This window comes from Pezoporus flaviventris, unplaced genomic scaffold (assembly GCF_033815535.1).
Source record: "Pezoporus flaviventris isolate CSIRO_AGI_PZ_B2104156 unplaced genomic scaffold, CSIRO_AGI_Pfla_v1 ptg000041l, whole genome shotgun sequence".
Taxonomy (NCBI): domain Eukaryota; kingdom Metazoa; phylum Chordata; class Aves; order Psittaciformes; family Psittacidae; genus Pezoporus; species Pezoporus flaviventris.
The window spans coordinates 8,308,337-8,332,869 of NW_026892589.1; the positions used below are offsets into that span (position 1 = coordinate 8,308,337).

Below are 24,533 nucleotides of genomic sequence, written 5' to 3' on the forward strand. Positions count from 1 at the left end.
TTAGCATTTCAAAACATCTGGATCTGCTCTATGGTTTATTTTTTAATGTGTTTTCCATGAGGCTAGTTAAACAGCCACATGGCTTGATGGCAGAACAAATGGAAGTGCAGTGTTTGGAAGGGGACCTCAGATAAAAAGTCAGCTAGCTAACTAGAGTCAAGTGACATGCTCTTGTTTCTGGTGAGGTCGTGTGGATTCACAGAAAGAGCCCATCTTGGCTGCTGCTGTTCCTTTTCTCTGCCAAAAGCTGCTAAATATAAAGCAGGCAAAGGAAGTACTAAATTACAGAACACCTAATCTTTAGTCCTTTTGTTTAATGTCAAATGAGTCTCCCAGATCTCATAAACTAGAAATGAGGACAAAACATAAGGCCAAACACAAGATGGTCTGGGACCTGCACTTGAGCAAAGGGTCTGCTATGGCTGCAGCAGCAGGAAGGATTATTCTGATTGTGCCTCTTTTAGGTTGTGCTATTACAGTGCTGTTGAGAGAGTTGTTCCAATGGGCTGCCTGCACTCAGCAAGGTGTAACAAGACCTGGCCCCTGCTTAGTTCCTCCTAATTTGGGGCAGTCTGATACATTTTTTGCTAGTAGAGAAAGATGGTGTTATATTGCTATGAAATTCATAAGGACCTTGTTGCTGATAGACATCGGCAGAGGTAATGACTTAACTCAAACTCTGCTTGCAAGTGATCTTTAAGCATTGCTCTTTGCCATTCTTCCTTTTCCCTTCCGACCTATTTTCCCACCTTTTCTCTCTTCCAAGCATGTGTTTTTATTTTCTTTCTGTTTCCAGCTTAGCCCAGATGCTAAGGAGGCCTCAGGTCTTCAATCCTGCATTTGCATTAGGAGAATGGGGCTGACTAAAGTACAACAGGGGCAGCTCCTGAGGACCGTGGGGTCCATCTCCACCGCAGTTTTATGGCCTTCCCTAAAATCCCTGTCATTCATTGCCATTCTGTCTTAACAGTGACATGCAGTGGCAGTACGGTGCAACAGAGGCAGCTGCAGATGCTGTACAGGCTTGTTACTATATCACTTTTTTGAACTGATATGTGAACACCTCAGAGGATCTTAGTGCATTTTGTGTCCCTGTCTTTAAGGGTTTCATTGCAGGCCAATGCAGGCTGAGGGTGTGGACAGGCATGGAGGCAAGAGAGATAGTATCCTTTAGAAGGCAAGGATGATTTCCGTGTTTTCCAGCACATAAGACTAAACCTTCTTGTCCTACTTGATATTATTGTAATAAAGAATTATCCACCCTGTTCTTGTTTTGTGTGATATTTGTCTCTTTTTAATCGCCTGCATTTTATGCATGTGCATGCATATGCAAAACTACAACAAATGTTTCTGTTGTGGTCCCACCATCTAAGAAGTTTTCGCTGCTGCTGGGTACAACCCAGGTTTCTTTGTAGCTGGGAATGATTTGTAGAGGTCATTCTGCAAAACGTGTATTTCCCAAGGAAGACTGGAAACTGTGTGGAATCGGTCTTTAGAGAATTGATCCCTTGCAAAATGTTTGCAGGAAGGGTTGGATGGCAATGTTTGTACAGGCAGCGAAGGGAAAAGATGGATTCCTCTGGAAAGAAAGGAGGGTGCCCCAAAGGAATAAAATGACTGGTATTAAGGGCAGGGGTAAGCTCCAGAAGGACAGAGAAAGTCAGGTGTTGATATTTCACAGTACTACTTTTGGGGTGTCTATCTGCTCTGTTTTAGGGATGCAGCTAGTCTACATGCATAAGAAATAAGGGATGTTAGTGTGTAGATGTGAAAAGAACGCTGGAGATGGAGCCAAGGGTAGTGTTATTTGTCTTCCGTGACTTGTACAGATCCCTGAGCTAAGGCGTAGAAGGGTTAACCACTGTGTGTATTAAGGCTACAAAAAGCTTTTCAACTGGGAACATAAATTACTGAAGCTGCTATTCACAAAAACACATATCAGAGATAAAACAACTGCCAAAGCTTTTCAGATGTCTTATTGTGCTTCATCTCATGGTGATGACTGGAGTGCTCTGGGACTACTTTTCAAAGTATTCTCCTTTGTACTTCAAGAATACACAATGGCTCAGCCTTGACATCTATCTTCATATGTAAGGAGACTGATAGGTCACTCGTGATATAGCTGCAAACGTACTATCAAGCATCTTCTGATTGTTTCCAAGCAAGTGTTCTTGTCCTGTATAACACAGAGTATTTAGACGTTTCTTTCCTGAATATCTTACTCGATTGTTATATCCTTCGATTTACGGGAAGAACAAGCATTGCACACATTTTTTTCCCTATGCTTAATAATTTGCAGGGAGTCTGAGATCAGTGTTTCCAGTGGCCGCTGGATTCCCTTATTCCCAGCAGGGTCCTACCCTGAGGTGAATATGTAAAAATCCCAAACCCAGAGAGCTGCTGAGGTCCAGATATAGAGGGGTAATACTCAACTAATCAGATATTCATGTGCTTCTGCCCCCTCTGTTTAAAAGCAGCCAGATGCTGCCATGGTCTTCATCAAGTTGAACTAAACAAACAAGCAATTAATGTTGCTGGACCAGGATCTTTTGTTCCCTTCCCAGTCACTGTGGACAGAGGCTGTTCAGCCATCTAGCTGGAGTGATTATCAACTTGCCAGCCTTCTGCCTGTCATGCTTTCATGCTTGGGAAGCTGCAAAATTGTCTATACACAGTTTATAATGGATCAGTTAGATAACTCAGTTCACTGTACGGACACACAAAACACTGGCACAGCTGTTGGTGTGACAAACTGGTGTGTGGCCAGGCTGAGATTTGAGAGCTGGAGGGATTTCTCCATAGAGCTATCCTTTCCCCTCCTTCTGCCTGCTTATTATGTAATGACCTGAGCATCAGGCCTCTGACATGGAGAAAGTCTCACCTTTTTCCTGGGCAGTCTGATAGCCTGTGGTGCTATAAAGGCAGAATCCAGAGCATCAAGTACATCCCCTCTCTGCACTCAAAAAATAAGCTTTTCCATGTATTAGTTCATGTCTTGTGTCCTGATATAGCTCAGCCACAAACTTAACCCACAAATGCTGCCACATGTACACAAGGGTCAGTTTGAAATCTGTTCATTCATAATCCTGGAGAGATTAGCTACTTGTTCGCACTGGTAACATGTCTACTTTCACCTTGCTGGGAGGCAGAGCTGATTTTGGGCATCTCTGCTCAGTGACACCCAGCTCCAGCAGGTTTTCCATGCCCTGCAGGTGCTGGGGGGTGAATCCAGCCTCTGTTTCTCCCAGTCACTGATGAAACAATCAGTCTGAAACAATGAAGTGGAGTTTCCACTGTGGTGTTTGGGGAAAACCCCTTGGAGGATGTTTTTTGTCTTGGTGTTGGAGTGCTTTCACTTAGGTACAGGACCTTAAGGATACCAGAAACCGATAAAGCTTTTCTCTGGCTGTTGTTTGGAGCTTAACTAATTTTACAGCTGGCTCAAAGGAGGCTGCATGCTGCTCTCTGGGAGGGTTTTGAAGCTGAATCATGTTGAGATGAAGCAGCACAGTGGTGGTTGGGATGGGGAAGGCTTTCTCTCTTTCACAGACAAGTCAGAGACTTCCTTTCTGCAGGGGGTGATGGATTCTCCCGGAGGATGGTAGATGTCCATGTGTAGTGAGGGATCACAACTGCGGAGCTTTTATGGAGGTTATTGAGTTAAAGATCAAGGAATTGGAAAAGCTAGGGAACATCTCTACAAGCTGGCTTGAGGTGGCTTTTGGGACAGGCTCAGCTGGCTCACATGAGCCAGTAGTGTGAGAATGTGATGAAAATAAGTAATATATTGGGTGGAGAGTCAGTTGAGCAGTGAAAGGACAATTGACCTGCTGCATTTGTGATGGGTAAATAAAACACCTTGAGGAAAGAACCTGAGGTCAGTTCTTTTTTCTGGGATGGAGAGACTGAATCAGAAGCCTACACCTTTCATGGAAGGCAATCAAGTTCCTTTTCACCAAACATTTGGATGTCAACATGAGCAGCTTGAGCCGGTGCAAGATTATAGACTTTTTCATGTGTCAGTCAAAATATCCCGGGGAGAAAAATATCACATTCTTCCTCTGTGTTACTGGCATTCATGTTTTGTAAAGCACATAGCTTTTTATTTAAAGTAGATCTGCTGATAAAAAAGCTGAACACAGAAGACCAGGAAGTTGCTGGTCTCTAAAAGGGATGCCTGCTGAGAATGTAAAATTAATTTGCTGCATGTGAAAATGCTAGTTGTGGGGACAGATGACAGGGAAGGTGTCTGAAGGAGAATAGCACGGATATGTTTCCTCTATCTTGCCAAGCAAAACAGCCCAATTTTGTTCACAAAGGGCTGTTTCTGGGCTAAGTTGGTAACCTGATCTTTATCCATTTCACACTTGTTTGCTCCTTTCCTAGTCTGTCTTTTCTAGTACAAAACGTTTTTGCGTATCTTATGTAAGGACAGCAAATATGTGGAGGGTCCTGGTCTTTGCCGATGACAAATGCCTCTTTCACTTGCTGAATAATATTATTGCTCTCTGCAAGGTGCTCGGGGTCTTTAGGGGACACGCTGGTCCAGGCTTTCCCCATGGCAGAGCCCTGCTGTTAGGATTTGGTTCATAGGTACAGCTTAACAGAAACAAAGAATGGATATTCTTGGGGTGAATTACTTGTTCCCCTGATTAAATAAACTAAACTACATGTGCAGGAAAATTGCATAGGATGTCCTAAACACTCCAGACCCAAAAGTGTACCAGAAACGGAACCAGCCATTTCTCTCGGTTGCTGCCTGTGCCCTCCATAACACCTTCCTTGTTTCTCTGGCACCCAACTGCATTTACATCTCTAGGTTCAAGGACTCTAATATTAACAGCAGATCCCGGGATGCAAGCTTGCATTTCAGACATGGATTGACTGTTGGCTATGTGACCTCGGCTGTAAGAAGATACAGTAGCTCTGTGGTGCTCAGCTGAATTTCAGTTCTGGGTTAAAACAAGCCCTCATTATCCTGGTCTGCACTAGATTTACCCTTACACACAAAACATGCAGACAGATGGGGGCTTCATTGCCGATTTCAGCCAAGACTGCATGAGGAAAAGCACATTTGTATTTCTGCTTTCAAAAGATGATTTGAGGTGCATGCTTCAACCTGCCTCCACGATTAACACCTGTGGGGTCCAGCCTGGAGGCAAGGAACCAGGAGATCCAAACTGTACTTTCAGGATTCCTAAAGCTTCTTGGTTGAATTGAACATGGCTTCAAATTGATTGTTAGATCAGGGAGTGTGGGTGTAGCTCGCTCCATTATAATCCCCACAAATTGCTTTGTAATCGAAAGCTTTTGTTCCAGTGTCAAGTGGTTAAGCACCAAGTAAGAAGATCTATTTTACAAGACCAGACAAGATCTGACAGACAGCGGAAACTTAACTTTCAACAAATATAACAATCAACATGAGAGAACCAAAAGGTCCTCATTAAGCACTGCTGTTTTTAATTAATTGGTCCTTCAGATTTACTTCTTTAAGGCTGCTAACAGCCTTAAGCCTTTCCTAGATTAATTACAAAAGACGAGCAAATCACAATAATTAGTTTAGCCTCAGGCTCTCGCTAGGCCTCTGACCTATGTGTGTAGGTTTGCTCCATGCAGCGTAGACAGGGGGAAGCAATTTGCCTTCTTGTCTTGTTTCTGAATCAGAATTTCTGGCAGGAAGTGTTTTTTTATTTTCTTCAGTTGTTGAAAAGTGTAATTTTCCTTTCCCTAATATATTCTTGTCACTTAGCTTAAAATGATCCCTCTGCTGTAACGACTCCCACTTGGGCTGGAAACCCTCCTTCACCAACAACTGCTCAGTCAGTGATGATGACTTTCAAGGCTTGTAATTCTTGGCTTATGGGGCCTACGGACTCGGGGAAGTGTCATTAAAAATGAATCATGCTGCTCCCCTGGGGATGTGCTTGCTTCCCGGGATGCACATTAACGTGAATCCATCACCCCTCCCTTGCTGCAAAGGGCTGGTAAGTCAACAGTGCAATGTAAGAATGAATTTCAAAGAGGAACATATATATGTATCTATTCATAAAGAGAGAGGCTTTCTGTATGTGTCTGTAAGAGGCAGAGCCACTGCTGCACCGAGGAGCTGGTGTTCTTTAGGCCTTTTCCTGTCTCTGTGCTTTCATCTGTAACTTGATGCAGACTTTTGGGGCTGTTTCTATTCCCTTCATTCGTGAGACAAACTTTCCCATTTCAACAGTCATCCCCTAGGTTGTAACGAGTCTGTTGACAGTGTAATGGCTAAGTATAGTTATATGTGCTTGGAAATTGTGTGCCTCAGTTTCCCTACCTCTAAAATGGGCACGGTACCATCCCTTGGAGAACAGCTACGTGTTTTAACTTACACGTTCTGTAAACTGCTTTGAGATCCTAGGCTGATGTGGAGATAAGGGAAAATTATTGCTGTTTGTGCTCTTGATTAGATAATCATCTGCTTAATTTCCTGTGAGTTCTATGAGACTTATCAAGGCACCGAAGAATTATGCTAAAGTGAGGTTTAAGAAGTGACATCATCACCGTACTGCACTGTGACAAACCCCACTGTAACCACGGATAACCGCTAAAACCCGTTGTTCTGAGATACCTGCTCTGCCCTTCCATGGGGCTTTTCCCCAGGGTGAAGCTAAGTGGGAGGTCCCGGGGTGAGGATGGGAGGGCTGCCTGCTACCTGTGCCCCGCTGCAGGCAAGAGGATCCATCGCTCCAAAACGTTTTAGCACAGAAGCGGGGTGAAGTCCTGCTGCCAAGAGGGGAGCATCCCCTGCAAAGGTACTTTTTAAGCAGTGTAGTGCTGTATTAGCCCAATATACTGTGGTGTGTTTTCCGTCTGAAAACAAAAGGAGATTTAACTTCTTCATTGGAACTTTTGGGTCCCCTCTTGCCACCTACCTGACCTCTGTCTCACTGCTTCCGGGTTCAGGTTTAAAAGGGGTTTTTGTATTTATTTTTATGCTCTTAAGATGTCGTCTTCCAGGCCAGAGCAGGCAGCTGAACTGCTGCATGCTGAACTGCTGGGCATTGCTTTATTATCTGGAAGCTGTAGAGTGCCATCAGCTCACTGCTGTGCCCCAGCTAATAAATCTGGGCTATTTCTTGCTAAAAAAAAATCCCATCTGATCTGGCACAAGGAGTAGAAACTAATGATTATTTTTTCACCTTAAATACGGACTACCTGCGATGGAGTGAATCCCCACTTGGAAAAGACTTTGCTCACCTCTAGGACAGTCGTTATCATGGATTTCACAGCAGCAGCTGGACAACGGGAGCAACAACCGAAGCTCGCTGCTTCCTACTCCCTCCAGGTCCGTGAGGAAAATCCTGGCCAGCACAGCAAATCCACTTTCCTTTTATTGCTCTGACAAAAAAAAAGGGGGTCCTTATCTCTCTAAACTAGAAGTGTAATGGGAATCAAACAGGGGCCTTCCTCTTCCTTCTACTTATCGTTTCTTTGTCCCTCTAAATTTGTCTCTGTTCCTGGATCTTAACCTCCCACCCCAAGGGCAGGACAGAGCAGGCTGATAAGCTGTCTGCAACCATTGGTATTGAAGCAATTATTCAGCAGCTGCAGCCCTTTGCCGCTGAGCAGAGATTACCATCTCTATCCCTGAGAAAACTATCTCCATGCCTCCCTAATGCATCCTGGCCTGCAGACCTCATTTGTGTCACCTCCTGGCTGAACGACCAAAGTGATGCAGTCCTGAGATCTTTACTGCTCTTTCTTTGAACTCTGTCCTCAAAACAAATGTATTTTTCCCCCTCTTTTTCCTGTCTTGCTTATGTTTAATTCTGTTCATGGGATCACGGGATAGCAACACTCCCACTTGCTTCAGAGAGCTGGTCCTGTGTATTTTCTGTCCTTTGAGAATATATGCAGTGACACAGGCAGACTATTACTGCAAAGAGCTGCTCTGCTACATGTATGCTAATATTGCCTTAGTTAATAGCTCAGATTCATAGCTAATTTCAATGCAGTTGGGGAAATGCCTGCAATATTTCTATGGATTTTTAAAATGATTTGCCTGTAGTTTCTAGGCAAAAATTGTCGCAGAAAGCAGACATTATATTTCAAGATTTGCAAACTCAATAGCCTGGAAGTGTGATCAGTCCCCAAGACTGGGAGTGCAGCCTCAAATGTTTGCATTCACCCTCAGCTCAGAGTTGAAGAAATGTGAGCATCAGTAAATTGTCACCAGTTTAAGCACTGAAGGCAGGGGAGTTCTGATGCATTCCAGAAGTTAAAAGCAGAAATGAGGGTCATCTTTTGGGGTATTGTTTTCAGAATGTGTTTACTGGTACTGTCCCAGTAGCTACCACCATGGACATACTCAGGCAAGAAATAAGAGAACTCACAATAGCTCTTTTCACTTCTATGAATTGATGATAGTTATCCAGCATATGAAATGGGTGCAGTAATAGAGCAACCTGTTGCACTCTCCAGCTCTCCCTCCTGTGACTGCATGGCTTTAAGAAGGTCTTTACCTCTCTGCTTCATCACGTTTGTTTTGTACTGAGATTTCATTATCAAGCTGTTTGGATAAGAACGGGGTGATGAGAAGTGTGAGGAGGCTGCATGTGCAGAAACAGGCAAGACAAAAATCACTCCTGCAGAACTTTCCAGGCAGGAGTTTCCTCTGCTTGAGGCAAGAAAAGCCCTATGGGAATGTCAAATATTTCAGCAGAGAGATTGAAAATACAAATAGTTTCAGCAGAGCAAAAAAGCCCCCTGACACCATTAACACCAAAGCCCTCAGTGGTAACGATGGCAGCTCTGCAGGCAAGATACAATGGACGCAGAGGAAAAATGGGGTTTGCCCCCCCCCCCAAAAAAAAAAAAAAGCATTTGAAAGACCTTAAATCAGCAATTGAGCTTCTGCTTTCCTTTACGCATGGCATGACCTAGACCTGCGCTGCTTTTGGTGCTGCTCCTCCGGACGTGTGTGCATGGGAGCACGGAGAGGCCTGTGCTGGGGCAGGATGGATGGGAAGATCAGATCTGTTTTCCGAGTTATGGATTTAGCAATAAACAATAACAATTTCCCCTTTATACAAGCAGCAATAGGGGAAAAGAAACAAAACCTTTGCCTCATTTCCTGTTGTGTTTTGAGGTTTCTTACCAACACTGAAAACCGCAGTTCATTACGGGAAGTTTTAGTGGTCTGTATCTGCCAGTGTTTTAAATCGGTACTCGCCATCAGCAAATGAGACATTTTTCCCTTGAAGTAGGAGGGGAATTTCACTCTTTTATGTGTGTTTTGTTTGAGAAATTGTGTATTCACGTTTCTTGTCAAGTTCCTCATTTAGAACATTTTGAAAAGCTACACTAACCAAACCAAGAATGTTTTGAATGCTTTTCCCTCAAGTCTGGTGAATAACACTTCACCATTAGCCTGCACTTTTGCTAGGAGCTTGGGAGCGTGGCAGTCTCTGGTCTGTTGTCAGCTTGGTTTTATGTAGCAGGCTCTTAATAGAGACACTAGTTTTCAGTAGTGCACTTGTTCTGGAGATACTTGTGAGATTGAGATGCTGGTAAATGTTGATAAAGTTCGTAGGCTTATGTTTTATACCAGTTAGGATGCTGGGATGGCATTGCATGAGGTGCTGTACAGGTATATGGGTAATGGTGCCTCCTCAAAATGTGCTGTAGCAGGCACATGTGAATTAGCAGGCAAATAAAACACAGCTTCTCCAGGGGAGTGGGATTTTCTTCAGAACTGATGGGAAGTGGCAGCCAAGCAGATTACCTGCTTACCTTCAGTTTGCTCTCTGCGTGCGTAAATGGTATGCAGTGGTTTCACCCATGCTTTGGAGAAGATGGGTTGGGATGCTGTGGGTGGGGGGGGTGGACCACCACCTCTTCCAGTAGGGTATCAAGCCTGAACTGAGCCCTGTCTTTTTCACTGCCTTGGTTGTTATTCAGAAGAACCCTGTTAGTCTTTCCTTCCCCAGCTGCCAGTCTTCAAAAGCAATAGGACTGGTTGTATTAATCTAATTTTGTGGAGTAACCCAAGATGCTCAGGTGAGAATAAGCACAAGAAATGTAGGGCTCCCCCAATGGCTGTGTGTTTCTGTCTAGGCAGCCAGGCCCTGCGCAAAGCCAAACCTCCCTCTTGGCCTGCTCTGAGAGTTTTGCACTGTGAGGAAGCCAGTTTATATGGTGTTATCCCTACAAGTTATAAGAACTGTCCTGCTCCCAACTTACTGCTAGCAAAACAGAGGCTAGCAAAAGTTGACCAGCAGCACTAGTTTGGGCTGCCCCAGCTGGATCTGGGTTGTTGGCCATGCCAGCAGAGGATTGCTGGGAAGAATGCCCCTTTTTGTGAACTTGTGCATGGACCACACAGATGTGGAGGTCTCTCTTACTCACTCGCTTGGATTTCCTGCATTACAGGGTTTCTCAGCTCAAGTCAGCCAAATCCAGCAGTGAGGCGGACAGCTGCAAGACTGGCACATCTGCAGTGTGCATGTAGGAATACATCTCCTGGCTTGTTGCAGCTCCTGGTGCCCCCTTCTCATGCCTGATCCCTCTTAAGGGATCATGGCTCCCGTATACAAGGGAATCGGACAAGGATGGATTCATTTCGAGGAACAGCAAGTGGAAATCTGTGACAAGCTGGTGGGGTCCTGCACTGGCTGTTTGTGGGACTGGTCATGGCTTGGGCAGACCCATCCTTGGATTTCATAGTGTTACCGTTGTGGAGTTCAGGTGAGGAGATGGGAGCAGAGGAAAGCAAGGAAGGCAGAGCATCTCTCTGAGCCTGGCTGCTTCAACACTTCTCATGCACACATGCGCTTCTATTTTTCCAAAACCCTTCTGCTGAAGTAGGAGTTGTTATTCTTGACAGAAACCACAGAAATAGCTGGTTGCAGTCCTGCTTAGTGCCACTCCAGTCAATGGACCGGTGCCCACTTTATGAAAGAAAATAGATTCATTCTATCTTTACTTTTTGCATAGGGATAGCAGAGCTAAGTTCAAATCACATCACTTCTCCAGCCTGAGGTGGACAGAAATGTGAGTGCTGTAACATGAGTAAACTCGTGGCAATTCTTCACAGCTTAACCATCTCTCATCTTACCTCAAGCACCATGTCAGAAAAAGCTGTCTCTGGGTCAAAGCCTTCAGAAACACAGAGCTCTGGGTGTAGTTTAAAGGTGATGGAAGCATCTCTTTGGAGGATGCAGGCTCCCAGGGGAGATGGCTTCCTCGCTATCCCTGTCTCTCTATGGAGACTGTGCGAGTCCCCAGGGAATGTGCTGCAGGCCTGGGCTGTGGGTTAAGTGCTTTAAAGCGCAGGAGACATGAAACAAACAGGCTGAGTGTTTCCGTGTGCCACCGAGATCCATTTAATTTGGTGACATAGAGAGGACTGCCCTTTGGCACCCTCCCTACCTCCCCAGCTGCTCACAGAAGGGATTAGCAGGGATTTCATTAATAAGCATGGTCACTTTTTTATAGCACAGCATGTCCTACCTGGGCCTTGCCCTATGTGGCGTTCAGCATTCAGGCTAATACCCCTTTACCTGAGCACAGGGAATGTCACACTGAGCTCTGAGTAACCAGGGCATGTAACACTGTGAATACACGGTCCAACAATCCCATTTCCCCTTCTAAAGTGGCTGTGGCCAGTATACATATAAGGGAAACAACAACAGGCTTTAGGAATGAGGAGGAAAAGGTCACACTTCCAGCCTCATGCTGTAATACGTTGATCCCTTTGCTTTAAAAGAGGATAATGCAAAACACCATCTAATGCCCCTTGAAGATGCAATGGGCTAGGGAGCCCTGCAAGTTTTTCAGTTGAAACTTGTAACATCCTTGGGGTTCGTGCCAGTTAACATGTTGCTGTGCCGCACGCTGCCAAGGAATAGGAGCTCTCCGAGTGCGAGGACACTGAAGATGCCACACAGAAGGCTCTGCATGCTTGCTGTGTTTTTCCATAGCAACAAATACGCCTGATTACAGCACATTCATATGCTCTATATAATGAGTATCCCATAGGAAATTTATTACTGTGCATCCTGCATCATAATTAGAAATCAGACCCGGGTAACTGAAATGAATTCCCCAGGCATAGGATGGTGGATATGCTCTCTGTGGAGAGGATGGTGGGGAGCAGGAGAGGAGTGTTGGAAATAGGCAACCCTGCTTAGTGCTCTGCTCCGGTGCATGTTGCTGAACTTCACAGCTGATCGCGACGTGTTTGTGCTGTCCCTGCCGGCAGCGTTTGCATGGGTGAGGCAAGGCGGGTTTGAGGGGTTTATATTCTCTTCTTCTAGCCTAATTCCTCTTCTGCTCCCCTCTGGCGGGGAGAAATTGAAACCAGCAGCATTTAGCCTTCAGTTTTGTAGGCAAAGCATGTTCTCCTGGGGGGGTTCTGCCATGGCTTGGTCCAATTGCTACCAATGTATCACTTGCGATGCTCTTAACTACTTCAGACAAATGCAGCGGTGCTCTAATGAAAACTAAAATTCGCAGGCATGCTTTCAACCACACAAATTTAATAAAGGATTTTATTCACCTGACAAATCTAATCAATTTTCACCAAATAAGGCAACATTCAGCCTCAGGGCTAGGAGTTCACTGCATGTGTAGTGTATACATCTTTCCAGGTTCAAAAGACTTGGGGTTTGTGGCTAGTGCTGAGTTCAAAATGAAATGTTACCTGCAGGTCAAAAGCTGTTTTCTAACACAGCAATTGTGTTAGGTATTTATACGGTTTATTCAGTGATGACAGGTATTAAGGTATCTACTAATACTTGCCATCAGCACCACATTAAGTTTTTTGTTTTTCATGTGACCAGGTCTGTTCAGATTCAGATAATGAAATTATCTTTCTTCTCTATTAACCTGTGTCACTTCAATTTATGCACAAATGCTGCCCTTGACTACAGTCTGATCTGAGCCCACAGGTTTTCAGTATACCTCCAAGGACAGAATTTTGTCACTATTGGTAAGTAGACTCTCAAAGGAGAGGCACAATTACATGTGAAATCTATGCTGTATATGTAGACTGTTTAATATTAATTACGCCTTTCTAATTAAACCAGCTGGCTTGATACCAAGAGGTTAATTTTCTGAGGCCTTGGTGAGATCACGGCCAGAAGTGGGCTGGAAATCATGCAGAGGAGAGATTTACCACACTGAGATTTACCATGTTACATCACCTGCCATTGCCAGGGGTATGTGGGAGTGAATCAGGTGCCCAAATGTAGGTGTCTTGTGACATTTGTGATGCCCTAGAGCATTTGCGACATGCCATATGGTTGGCATCTAGGATGCAGGAGACTTGTGCCCACTTGCAACAGGCGCAGTTGAATGTCAGAGTGGCAATAGCTGCTCATCAGGTACTCGAACTGTTCCCCAGCATACAGAAATAGCTATATTCAGTAAATGGGCTAATTTAATTTCTCAGAGATTGAGCTGACTTTAGGCACGGTAATTTGTATTTCAGTGAAATTATTTAGGATGGGCTCACAAAGGTTCACGAGGCTTCTAGCTCTTCCTTTCTATACTAAAAAAAACCAGGCAAACTGCCTGCTGCCAAATTGAACTGCATAATGCTCATGTAATGACTCTAAGTGATGCTGTTACAGCATTGGGGAAGGATAATATTTCAGACCATTACTATCAAACAACGTGCTGTGTGTGCATGTGTACGTGTGAAGCAGTCGCTGAGACTTGCTTCATCTTGGTTTGGGTTTTAATCCCCATTATTTATTTATTTATTTGGACACTACTTGGACACAAACCAGGTCTGGATCTGGGGCATGCAAAGGGCAGCCTACACCTAACCTTTGCAATGACATGAAGATTGCTATGGCTGCTTTATTATTTCATAGGTGCTTGAGTGCACACAGAGCTCACTTGCAACTCACTGTCATTAGTGAGCCTGGGGGATTCAGGGCTGGTGATCAGGGAGGAGAACTTGGCCTTACCATGGCTCTCATTGCAGTTACCTTGGAAATGACTGATTCACATGGCTGTGTAAGGTAAGAGAAAGCAATGCCAGATTTCTGGGAGTGACACTGCAAACGTTCTGGTAAATTAGCAGTATGTTTCATTTGCTATCAGCTGGGTCTTTTAACTTGGACTCACCCTGCTGATAAAGTCCTATCACAAGTGCATCACTTCTTCCCATAGCCTCCACGTTGGAGTTAAAGTTAAAATGAAGTAAGCCTCTTTTCTCCTGTCCAGGCCTGAATGCCAACATTTGTGCCAGTCCCACCGCTCTGCAGCATTAATGAAATCATTGGATGATATTCCATAAATTGAAGTGCCCCAAACACTCCATTGTAAACTTCAGATTAAGTCCTGCTCATCAGACCCCTGAGGTAAGGCAGCTTGGCAGCCAGCCCTAGTGCCCAGGAGGCACTTGCTGGGCACCAAATGGCATTTGTGCACTGTGTCCATAACTTCAGCTGCAAAAGGTCCTGCTTTCAGTGCCTGCCCCTGAGTGAATGTTGTTCAGGCTCTGGAGGGGATGCTACACCAGTTCCCTTGCCATTATTTCCCACTTTCTCCCCAAAGCAGGCAGGTCAGCTAGAAGTGAGTTTTCATCAGGAGGCATTGCAGAAAGTGCTAGGGTCTTGTTTGGCCCAGGCTGGAAAACCATGGTTTTTAGACTTCTATTTCTCCCTGCTTGCAGGCTCCCTGGGCAAGGGACAGGCTGTCATGTGAAGGGGAAGAGTAATTTTCACCCTCAGGTTTCCTGTTGTGGGGGCCAGCAGGCTCCCTGCTGCTTGACAGCAAATCTTGCTGTGATTTATTGTAACTGAGGGTACACAGCTCTGAAAGTTCCTCTCTCCACAGTCCTGTGAGGCTGCAAGTGAATTTTAGTCCTTTTCAGGGGATTTTCTTGATTACAGGCAATGAAAAGGCTATTACTGTTGGTTGGCACCTCTCCTGCTCAAGATGCAGGCAGTGACTGGGATGGGTCCCCAGGGCTTCTTCCAGGTTTGTGCTGCAGTGTCATCTTCTGAACTTGAAATGACCAAGGGATTATCATCCTAAGTGCTCCCTGGGTTAGGTTTTCCTTTGGGAGTCAGGTGTTGTTCTTAATAAAGAATGGCTAAGGCAGGGTGTTCAAGTGGCATCTTGTGCTGGTTCAAGGTGACTGGGTTGACACACCATAACCTCCAGCACTTACTGCAATGCTTATCAGGGCAGCAGAGCAGGCTTTAAAACCATCCACACATGAAACAAGTTTGGTGCAGCAAGAATAGATCAGAGTAGCAGGAGAGAGATGAGTAAGGAGGAGAGGATGGGAAACAGACTGATGTGTCTTTGGAAGGAGGAAAAGGATTGTGTAAAACAGACAGAGGAACAGTAGATCAAAGTAGCCCAGCGGGAAGAGGAGAAAGAGCAAACTAGTCATTGCATGAACAAAAATATCATTGTGGATGAGACGTGAAGGGAATGACAGGAGGAAAGGAACAGATTGAGAGTAAAAAGAAACATTTTCCTTTTTAGAAAAGAATAGAAGAGTAATGAAGCATAGGAGTGGGAGGTGAAAGGGAATTAGACGAAGAGGAGGAAGGTTGGAAATGAAGACGTACCAAAATGGTGTCTGTATGACCCCAGCGGAAGAGCAGCAGCTTGGAGATGTCTTGAAATTCACTTTGGGTGAATTATGAGACTTGGCTCAAGCAGGAGCTTTTTACTTTTGGGGAAGAACAACCCGTGTCTGCATTAACGTTGAGGTGGTGTCGGTGCAGGCTGCAGAAGTGAGTATGAGGCTGAAGCCCTGAAAGACGGAGCTGGGACTTGTTTAAGGTAAAGAAAAGGAGTCCAGGGAAGCACGACCAAGCTGCTGAGGCTCAGTGAACTAGGCGGTGTGATGACATTTGCCTTAAATCCCTGCCTTGTGATTAGGTTGCTCAAGGGAAGCCAAGATGCTTAGGGCTCACAACGGAGCCACGCAGCACCCTGTGGATGCGCTTGGGCTGCCTGCCCTTTCAGAGACAGGGCCAAGGGGATCGGAGCAGTTGAGAGGTTGAAAGTGATCCTTGGGAAATATGTTGAAGAGAAAGTAAATGAACCTGTCTGTGCACTCCTGGTGTTCGTGCCTTAACCCTCAGGCTCCTGCTCACATAGGCGACCCTCATACTCCTTCAAGAAGGGATGGAAATAAATCAGGTATAAGACAGAAAAAGGCGAAGGTAGGCAAGCAGGGAGAAAGAGGGGTCCTGCAGTGATAGGGCAGGGTAGAAGAGAAGGCGTGCATGGACAAGAAGACAAAAATACGTTTGTATGGTGGCTTTCCCTTTGAAGGTGTTTGGTCCTGTTTAGCGGCCAGGTGCATGTGTTTGTATAAAGCCCTTTTAACCCCCTCTCCACTGTGACCCCTCAGTTTCTTTGGGTTGTTGGAGAACCACTAGGAAGTGGGAATCGGCATGCAGCTCCCTAGAGGCTGGATGTACAGTCCTGGCTCTCTGCTGGGGATGGTGTGGGGAGCTCAGGGGCTGCACAGCTCTGCCCTTGCAATGTGCTTCAGTTACCCCGGCGAGTACCAGATGCAGCCCTCTGGAGAGCTGCTCAGGACAGCAAGAGGTGTAGCCAGCATCCTGCCAGCATTCACTGAGCAAACAGCACTCAGGCCAAGAGCACTGCTGATGAAGCTCGTTAAAGAGACAGTCTCCCAGAATCTGCTTTCCATGTTATCCATGTCTTTCATAGCCTGAGTTCATTTTTCAAGTTTGCCTGTTTATGAGCTTTGCAAAGCAGCAAAAAAAGCATTACACTGTACTCGTATTGACGTTTGGGTTAGGAATCTCAGTGTGTGAGGGAAAAAACCAAAAGACTTCAGGGAAGCTGATGCCAAGTATGAATACATCACTCCAACTCCAAACCATGTCTGCCACTATGCTGCCTGAAGCTGTAGCAACTAGAAAGTTGTGTGATTTATGTTCATATTGTGGTAGTCTTGCATTTAGCAGGATTTGAGCTGAGGCAGACAACTCAGTGAAAAAGCAGAGCTGATCTGGGGCAAGGACTTGTGTGTGGGCAACTGGTACCGGTTCAGTATGAGTAAAAACTCACCTGAGTAGTGCAGCAAGGGTAAGCCCGGTGAGGCTTCACTGAAGCTTTCATACATACTCAGTTCTAGTGGTCTCCTGCCTGGCTTTCCCTGCCTCTGGCTGCCTGCTCAGGGCATCCAAAGCCTGCCCTTTTGGCAGCTGGAGAGGCTCTTCCTCATGCTGCCCATCTCCTGCAGGCTCATAGGGTTAATGTGTCCCTCATTCATTAATCTCAGTGCCCGCTGCTCAGTGGACCAGATTGCTTTGTCCCCAGTTGTAACTGGCATTGTTAGTTTTTTGGCTCTAATAACCTTCATTTGAAGCTCTAATGGATATCCTCACAGATAACATGCTAATTTATTAGTTCAGCTCAACTGGGCTGCAGGATGAAAAATGATCGCGGAAGACTTTTAATAAAATTCAAAGGGATTTTATAGGTCTCAAGCCACTTTTAAAATGCAAAAGAAAGCCAAGAATAATACTTTGTTAACCCACATAATTCTATCCTGCCTAATGAGGTCTGGAGCTAATCCTCAGTGCTCTGCCCTGGGATCGGAATTATTGGAGCAGGTAAACACCACTAAGTACTGCACTGCATCTCTGAGTTTTGGTTGCATTGTCACTGTGCTCTCTGTTCCTTCCCTTTATGAACTTTTCATAAATCTCAGAATAGAGATGGTTATGTAAAAACAATGACCTGGCTTCCTGTAGTGACTTGCATGCAGGAGCCTCCTTTCCCCTCTGCTGCTAGGGTTTAGGCAGTAAGGAAAGCACAGTGTGCTGGCTTGAGGGAGCGCACATGTGTGTATTATCAGATTGCTTCTCCAAAGGGATGTAGAGAGGTGAGCTCATGAGAGCACTCTCATGAGCTGCAAAACTCATGCTGCAAGCTCAGTTTAGGCAACGTATTTCTTTCTTTTTCATGACAACTTCACTTTTCTTACTCATTTTTGCAGAGATATTTGCATTTGAGGGAGGGAGGGGAGTGGTATACACGTACAGGAGAGAAACAGTCTGCCTAATCCTGTTCAGGAGAGCACAAAATCTTCTAATCTGAATCTGGAAGGAACATTTATTCTCCCCTGTATTTTTTTTTCTTCTTGCTGTTAGAAACAATAAATGCAGTTTAACAGAGTCAGTGTCACAGAGGACAGAAAATACAGGCCAAGACTACCAATTACTATAAACAACTCCATTTGATTCAGTGGAGATACCCTCCCCTCGTCCATACTACCTCAAAATCCGCTTCCCATCTGAGAAACTGTAATAAACTTTGTCCCTGTCAGTAATATTTCAGCTCAGACCTTGCCACTAAAATCAAACAAAGCATTAAAAAAAGCCAGTCTTGTGAAAAGGTTCTACTGGATGCTCACGCAGTTCTCCCCTGCCCATACAGGTTGTGATGAAGCTTATTTTGGACTGAGTTACAAACGAGGCAATCAAACCCCAGTTCTTAGAACGGCTTGGAGAAGCTTATCTATGTTTCCAGAACGCTGTTTCACAGTAGGCTCCAGTTTGCTGGTTTCACAACGTGCACAAGGTCATAACCAGCAAGAAAACAAAAGTAGATGAGTGGTAGAGTTCATTACTACACTCACTAGCTCAATCCAGCAGCGTATGTCCTGTGTTCAGGGCAAGATTTGTTAAGAGTTTTAGGAATTATAACACTACCATTTTTTTCCTGGCTCTAAGCAGTGCTTGCTGCAGTGAGCAGCACAGTTCCATACGTGATTTGGATGCTAGATGGTTTTGTTGAACCAAGTGCCCTGGCAATTCACTTTGGTCCCATTACTCAGTGGTTACAGTGTGACCTGGGGAATAGCAGCCACAGTCAAAGCAGAGGAGGTTAAGGTGACCACTTATCAGAAAAATGTAGCTTCCCTGTATAGTTTGTTTACATGTATTTAATTGCAGTAAATGAGCCAGGCAGAAGGTGGGGAAGATCTGAAACACAGAGGAATAATGAATGGACTCATGTTTATTTAAGCATTCCTATCTTTTGAAGCTGGGCTTGGCTTAGCCTGAAGACTCATGGGGATTAAGACATGTTTGCAAAGCCACTGGTAGTCTTCCCTATCCCACTTTTCCCCCTATAATGCCAAATCCTGTATCCCCTTGCAGTGGGGTCTAAGCACTTCTACATCATTTTCTTTGCCTAAAATATTCTGCCTTGTGGTCTGCGCTGTTCACTCCTGTGAATTCCTCTCCCAGCCTTTTCTGTGGGTCTCAGTAAGCGTCACTCTTTCAAGCTGGTTTATCTTCTACCTTCCTTTAATTTGAGTGCACTCAATGCCTGAGTATGTAAACTGGGTTGTATCACTGCAGGCCAGCTGAAACCTATACATTTCACAAGGGTGGAATTAATTCAACAAATCCCAACCCCCAATTAATTTTTGGCAAAGTTCTGAATGTTCAGCATAAAATGAATCATTTTCTTAAGTTTTCCTATTGATGAATCTACATTTAACATTGAACTACCCCTTGAATTGAAGCCTGGGTTAGGTGCAGTAGGACAGTTCAAAATGGGAGAAGTGGCCCCATGGCATGGTGGCTTATACCTTGCATGGGGTAACTGCTGTGGCTGGGATGGATCTTGCATGGTGGTTGCTTTTGGAGAATGGTGTAAGAGCTTCACCTGCACTTGACTGATGGGCACTAATTAGCCTTGATTTCTCTGATGGGCCTCATCTGCAGCTCTAGGAGCCCATTTCAGCTCTGTTTGGAGCCATTCTCTTTTCCTGGTGATGCTGCAGAGCGTCTCCAGCTTTGCCATGGCTCTGCCTGGCCATGGGCCCTGCTGAGACAGGCGCTACCCATGGGTGATGGTTTATCTCAGCCTTAACTGCGAGGTGTCTGATGCCCAGGGCTGGGGCTGTCTCAGCAGCTGCCTTGGTTGTTACCTCCTGAGGCAAGAGCCTTTGTTTCTCTGAGTATTGCTTGAGTCCCAAAAGATGCTCCTGACCCAGTAACTGAAGACCCACAGAAATGCTTTATCTGTCAGGTAAGGGGATATTGTTATCCTTGTTTTATGGATGAAGATAGGAAGCGTATTTTCCTGGCTGTTGCTGATTTTTATCGGTTGTCTTCATTGTTATGACTTACTATGGTTGTCATTTTCTGTTTATAGAAATTATGCTTTCAGCATGATTCTCATATACCTGCAGCTGAACAGCCCAGTATGGGCTGTGCTGCACCACCCTGTCTCCCTCTCTCCACCATATGCTTCCCATTTGGGCCCCTGCCTGCTGTGCTGGGAGGTTGCCTGCATCGCGTCCCTCACTGCAGTGCTCAGGCACGCAGGACGTGATGCATCCAGCTTGTTTTACATTGCTCCATAAGAAGCACGTTTGCTGCCCACAGATCCCAGTTAACACCTCTGAGGCTGCAGTGATGTATCATGGGCTTCTTTCATTTCCAAGTCCCCTTTTCTCCCCATCATGTAAGACAAAAGGAGAGCAAGCAGTGAAAGTTGTCAAGCATGTTAGTTATGATTCGATCAGCTCTATTTATGATCTCATGATTCATGTGTCTGGCTTGGAGAGCAGCGGTGCTTATGGGCTTGTTTTGTTAACAAGCTCTTACAGGGTGGCTGCTGGAGGGAGAAGCCTTGTGGTAGCTGTGGCTGTTGAAGGAGCTGCACAAGGTGACTTGTGAGGTGTCTCGTTCCTGTGATTTACCCTAGACCCAGGTAGACTTTCCCCCTTGATGGTCTCTCCTGCGGTTTATGTGGTCTCTGCAGTCAGGGATGAAGCTGGGAAGAACTCATGTTCCTGCGGAGGTTTCCTACTCTCCCTTGGTGCAGAGCCAACCCTCACTGGCACGTGTGAGGCTGCTGGGCTGCAGCCCATGGGTGGTCTGCAAAGCAATCCGCCAGACCCTGGCACGTCGTTAGCTGTGGCTCCCATAGAAGGTGCATTGCACACATGGCTGGTGTGTGCGTGCCCTGTTTGTATTCATTTATCGGTCAGCCTTGAGGGGCAGCCACAATAATTAACTACCACAAACCCTTGAGACCCTGCTCTGTTGGATACAGCTCCTGTTTTTAGGTGCCCTACAAGCGGCTGTGCTGGTCAGACAGAGCTGGGAGTATCGCTATCTGGGTATGCAAAAGGTCGATCGTCAAGGTCTGTTCCTAATGTCTGGCATCCCAAGCATTTACTGTGTCTGTCTCAAGTCAGGGACTGTTCCAACGTCTTCAGTTAACCCAGGGTTGAGTTCAGTTCCTATTAAAACTCACAAGAAGATTCCCATATGTTTCTGTCGTAACTGGACTTCCTCGTTTGCCTTTTGCTTTCTGAAGAACAGATTAATCACATGGGATTTGCAGGGAAAAACTAAGCTGTGCCAAAAAATGTAGACAGCTTTGCAAGAGCAGACATTTCAGATTGCTGGGCTGCAAAAGACCTGGAGCAACTTGCAAAGCTCTGAAATGGAAATATTTTTCCTCCTTTTAAATAATGATTTTTCTCTCCCCCCCCCCCCCCCAAGTTATTCTGGAAATGCAAATAAATAAATAAATGTGCTGTGATAAGGGGTTGTTATTTGGTTTGGGTCGTGGTGGCAGTGGTTTAAGATAACTGGTGTCTCCTGGTGTTGGGAAACTCTGTGCCCCGTTTTGCACAGATTCTGGCTGTTGTGCTACTCCTTTGGTGTCCACTGCGCTCAGACAGGACCCTCAGCCTCTGTCTGATGGTTTCCTGGTGGAGCTGGGGGAAGACCTTTCTGGAGCAAAGTAACTCAGATGTGCTAGTGTACATCAGCATGCTTGCCACATGAGAAGAGCACTGCTTATACAGGGAATTATCTGAGGGGCACTAAAGCAGTGAATTTCAGACCCCTTTGGATGTTCCCTGCTGTGGTGGAGCAAATGGTGCTGCAAAAGCTGTCGAGCCAGGCAAACACCTGCTGGGCTGTGAGTGGGAGAAGTGAGCTGAGCTTGCCTGGCTGCTGGCTCCCGGGTTTTAAGGTCCTGACATGAGGTCTGCAGTGTCAAAGAGCAGGGCAGAGAAGGGAAGTGAAACAAGAGATAGAGAAGCTGAGGGAGTATTTTAAACAAATGGGTGGCTCTCTTATGCTGCAAGAGGCCATGACTGGACTCAGGGCAGTGCCCCGCTCTGATTTCCCCGATCCTAAGACACAACTTCTTTCAGTTCCTTCTAGGCACTTGAGAATAGGGAAGACTGAATACAGGCTGCAATGGGCCTTGTAGTCACCTTCCTGAAGAGCTGCGTGCCCCAGGCTGGTCAGAAGTCCTCCTGTTGCATGCACCTGCCCTGCTCCCTGGGATGCAGAAACTTCAGATAAAGGCAATCTGAACAGCAGAAGGCCCTGAGAAGACTGTGTCAAAGTCAGGCAATCATCCCACTGCCTTACAGGCTGTGTGGGTGTCAGTGTCAGTTTGTTCCCACGATTGCAGTGAAGGTTAGCTGGACTTTATTGTGATTCATCTGGTGGGGTTTTTTGCTGTTGTCATTCTGCTGGTGAGTGAACCCCTGCAGCAGTACATGGGGAAACTCTGCCGTGCCTGGCAGTGCATGACTGTGACTTGCACTCCCCATTTCTACAATAAAGGATGTCATCCCTCGCTGAGGGCTGTGAGGAAAGCTGTGTAATAACTGCTCATCTTCCTATTTCTGAGTGTGTCTGAGAAAGGGAAACAGCATCTGATCCCTCTGTTCTATAGACTTTTGGGTGAAGTTTTTGTGGGTAGAACTATATCCTACAGCACCTACCTGAAATAGATAGGAGACTATTTTATACTTTCAGATATCCCTGCAAAGAAGTAGCAGAAGTAGACCTAGGAAAGCAGGATGTAATTTAGGGGTGTCATTTCCCTAAGCACATGTCCAGCTTGCCTTAGAGTATTCTCCTAGCATTTATATGAGCACATTCCCCTTTATTTATTTATTTTTTATTATTTGCCTAATGGTTTCAGCCTTATCACAAAGTATGATAGCAGCGTATCACTGAAGTACAGCTTCCAGTCTGCTGTTGCAGTCACGAGTAAGTAGTAAATAGCCCATTCTGAAAAAATTAATGATACTTTTATCAGTCTGTCCATGGCACCCCTATGTCCAATTTGGGATTGATTTCTCATCAGAAAAGCTAATAACACTAAGCACTCTGCTCTTAGACTCCACAGAAACGTAGGGTATGTGACCTCTGTTTGCCCCACAAGCCTGGTACTGTGCTGCTCTATCTGTTGCCAAATTTTGTTTGTTTTAAGAAGATGGCAGATGTGGAGCAAGAGACAAGGAAGGGAATGGGATAAAGAATTTTAGGCCTGGTTAACAGAAAACAAAATCTAGCTTTCACCTTACAAAGCTATAGCCAGACTATGCACAATTCCTTTTCAGGGCTCACACATCAGACCTGAGAAAGGGAACAAACGCTTTTGGCCTAGAGGAAACCAGAAATCTGCATTGAGGTCCCAAACATTGGCACATTTGTGTGTAAAACAGTGTAAAAACAAGAACAATCTACACTGTCTTACCCTGGCTCTTCTGAGGAGCAGCTGTATCCTCTGAATATTGGAATGAATAGTTAAATAACCCCTACCTTGAGTCTTCATTTCTTGACTTTACCAGCAAGGGAGAGGTTTAAACCTCAGATTCCTCAGTGGTTTCTGGTCTGTTTCTGGGCTTTCATGGTTCTGGGCTGTCCAGGTCTGTTTCTTTGTCATTCAATGAACTCAAATGGAGATTTTAGTTTGGGGGATTTTTGAGCTCTGAAATGACACGCAAGTCGGGTGGAATTTTATGCTGCCGTGTTTAAAGAGGGAAAATAAAAAGAAGCTCCCCTCTCAGCATTGCTAGAAATTACAGTAAATGATATACCTGTATCAGCAGTTTATTTGACAACATAACTACAGATTGGTGACAACTAGGAAAGAAGAAAGAAAAAGAAAAAAAAAAGACATTTTGATTATATGTTAGCATCTCCAGGAGTTAGAATAGGAGAAGAAAAAAAGACTGAGAAACCAGATATAGCCTGGATCTCTCTGAATGTTCTGTAACAGCAAAGGGCTAAAACCTTCCACTAAGATCCCTGAAACCCAAGATCTCATTTTCTTTCTCCGGACTATGTCTCAGTGCTGAGAATTGGACACTTCAGAGTGACAGCTTCTTGGTAGCTCTACAAAGACCAGGGTGCTGTGGGAGGAGGCACAAAGGCACAGGGTATGTGTTAAGAATAAAAGTGCTACTGCCAGCTGCATTAATCTCCCTAGGATTTTACAATGTGTAGAACAGTGCTTGGGAATAATAGAGCTTCTTAGTAAATGGCCAGTCTCTTGACCCTGTTGTATGCTATCAAACAGTGGGGAAAAGTGAAAATAAACATAGCAGTCCACTCTAAATTTAAGGTATAATGAGAGTTACAAGGTGTTGCCCTGCCCTTTCTGTGGACTGGGGGATCCATTGCCAAAGGGAAGAGCAGCGTGAACCTTCAGGAGCTGGAATGGACATCTGTGAATTGAGTGGTTTTGAGGTGGGAAAAGCT

At 45.2% G+C, this 24,533-nt stretch overlaps 1 long non-coding RNA gene across 1 annotated transcript; it reads left to right on the top strand.

The window, feature by feature from the left end:
* Positions 1–12,313: 12,313 nt before the first annotated feature.
* Positions 12,314–18,243, top strand: LOC133275627 (uncharacterized). Its single transcript, XR_009745636.1, has 3 exons — positions 12,314–12,967; positions 14,212–14,348; positions 18,144–18,243. It is a non-coding gene; the product is annotated as an uncharacterized LOC133275627 (long non-coding RNA).
* The last annotated feature ends 6,290 nt before the right edge of the window (positions 18,244–24,533 follow it).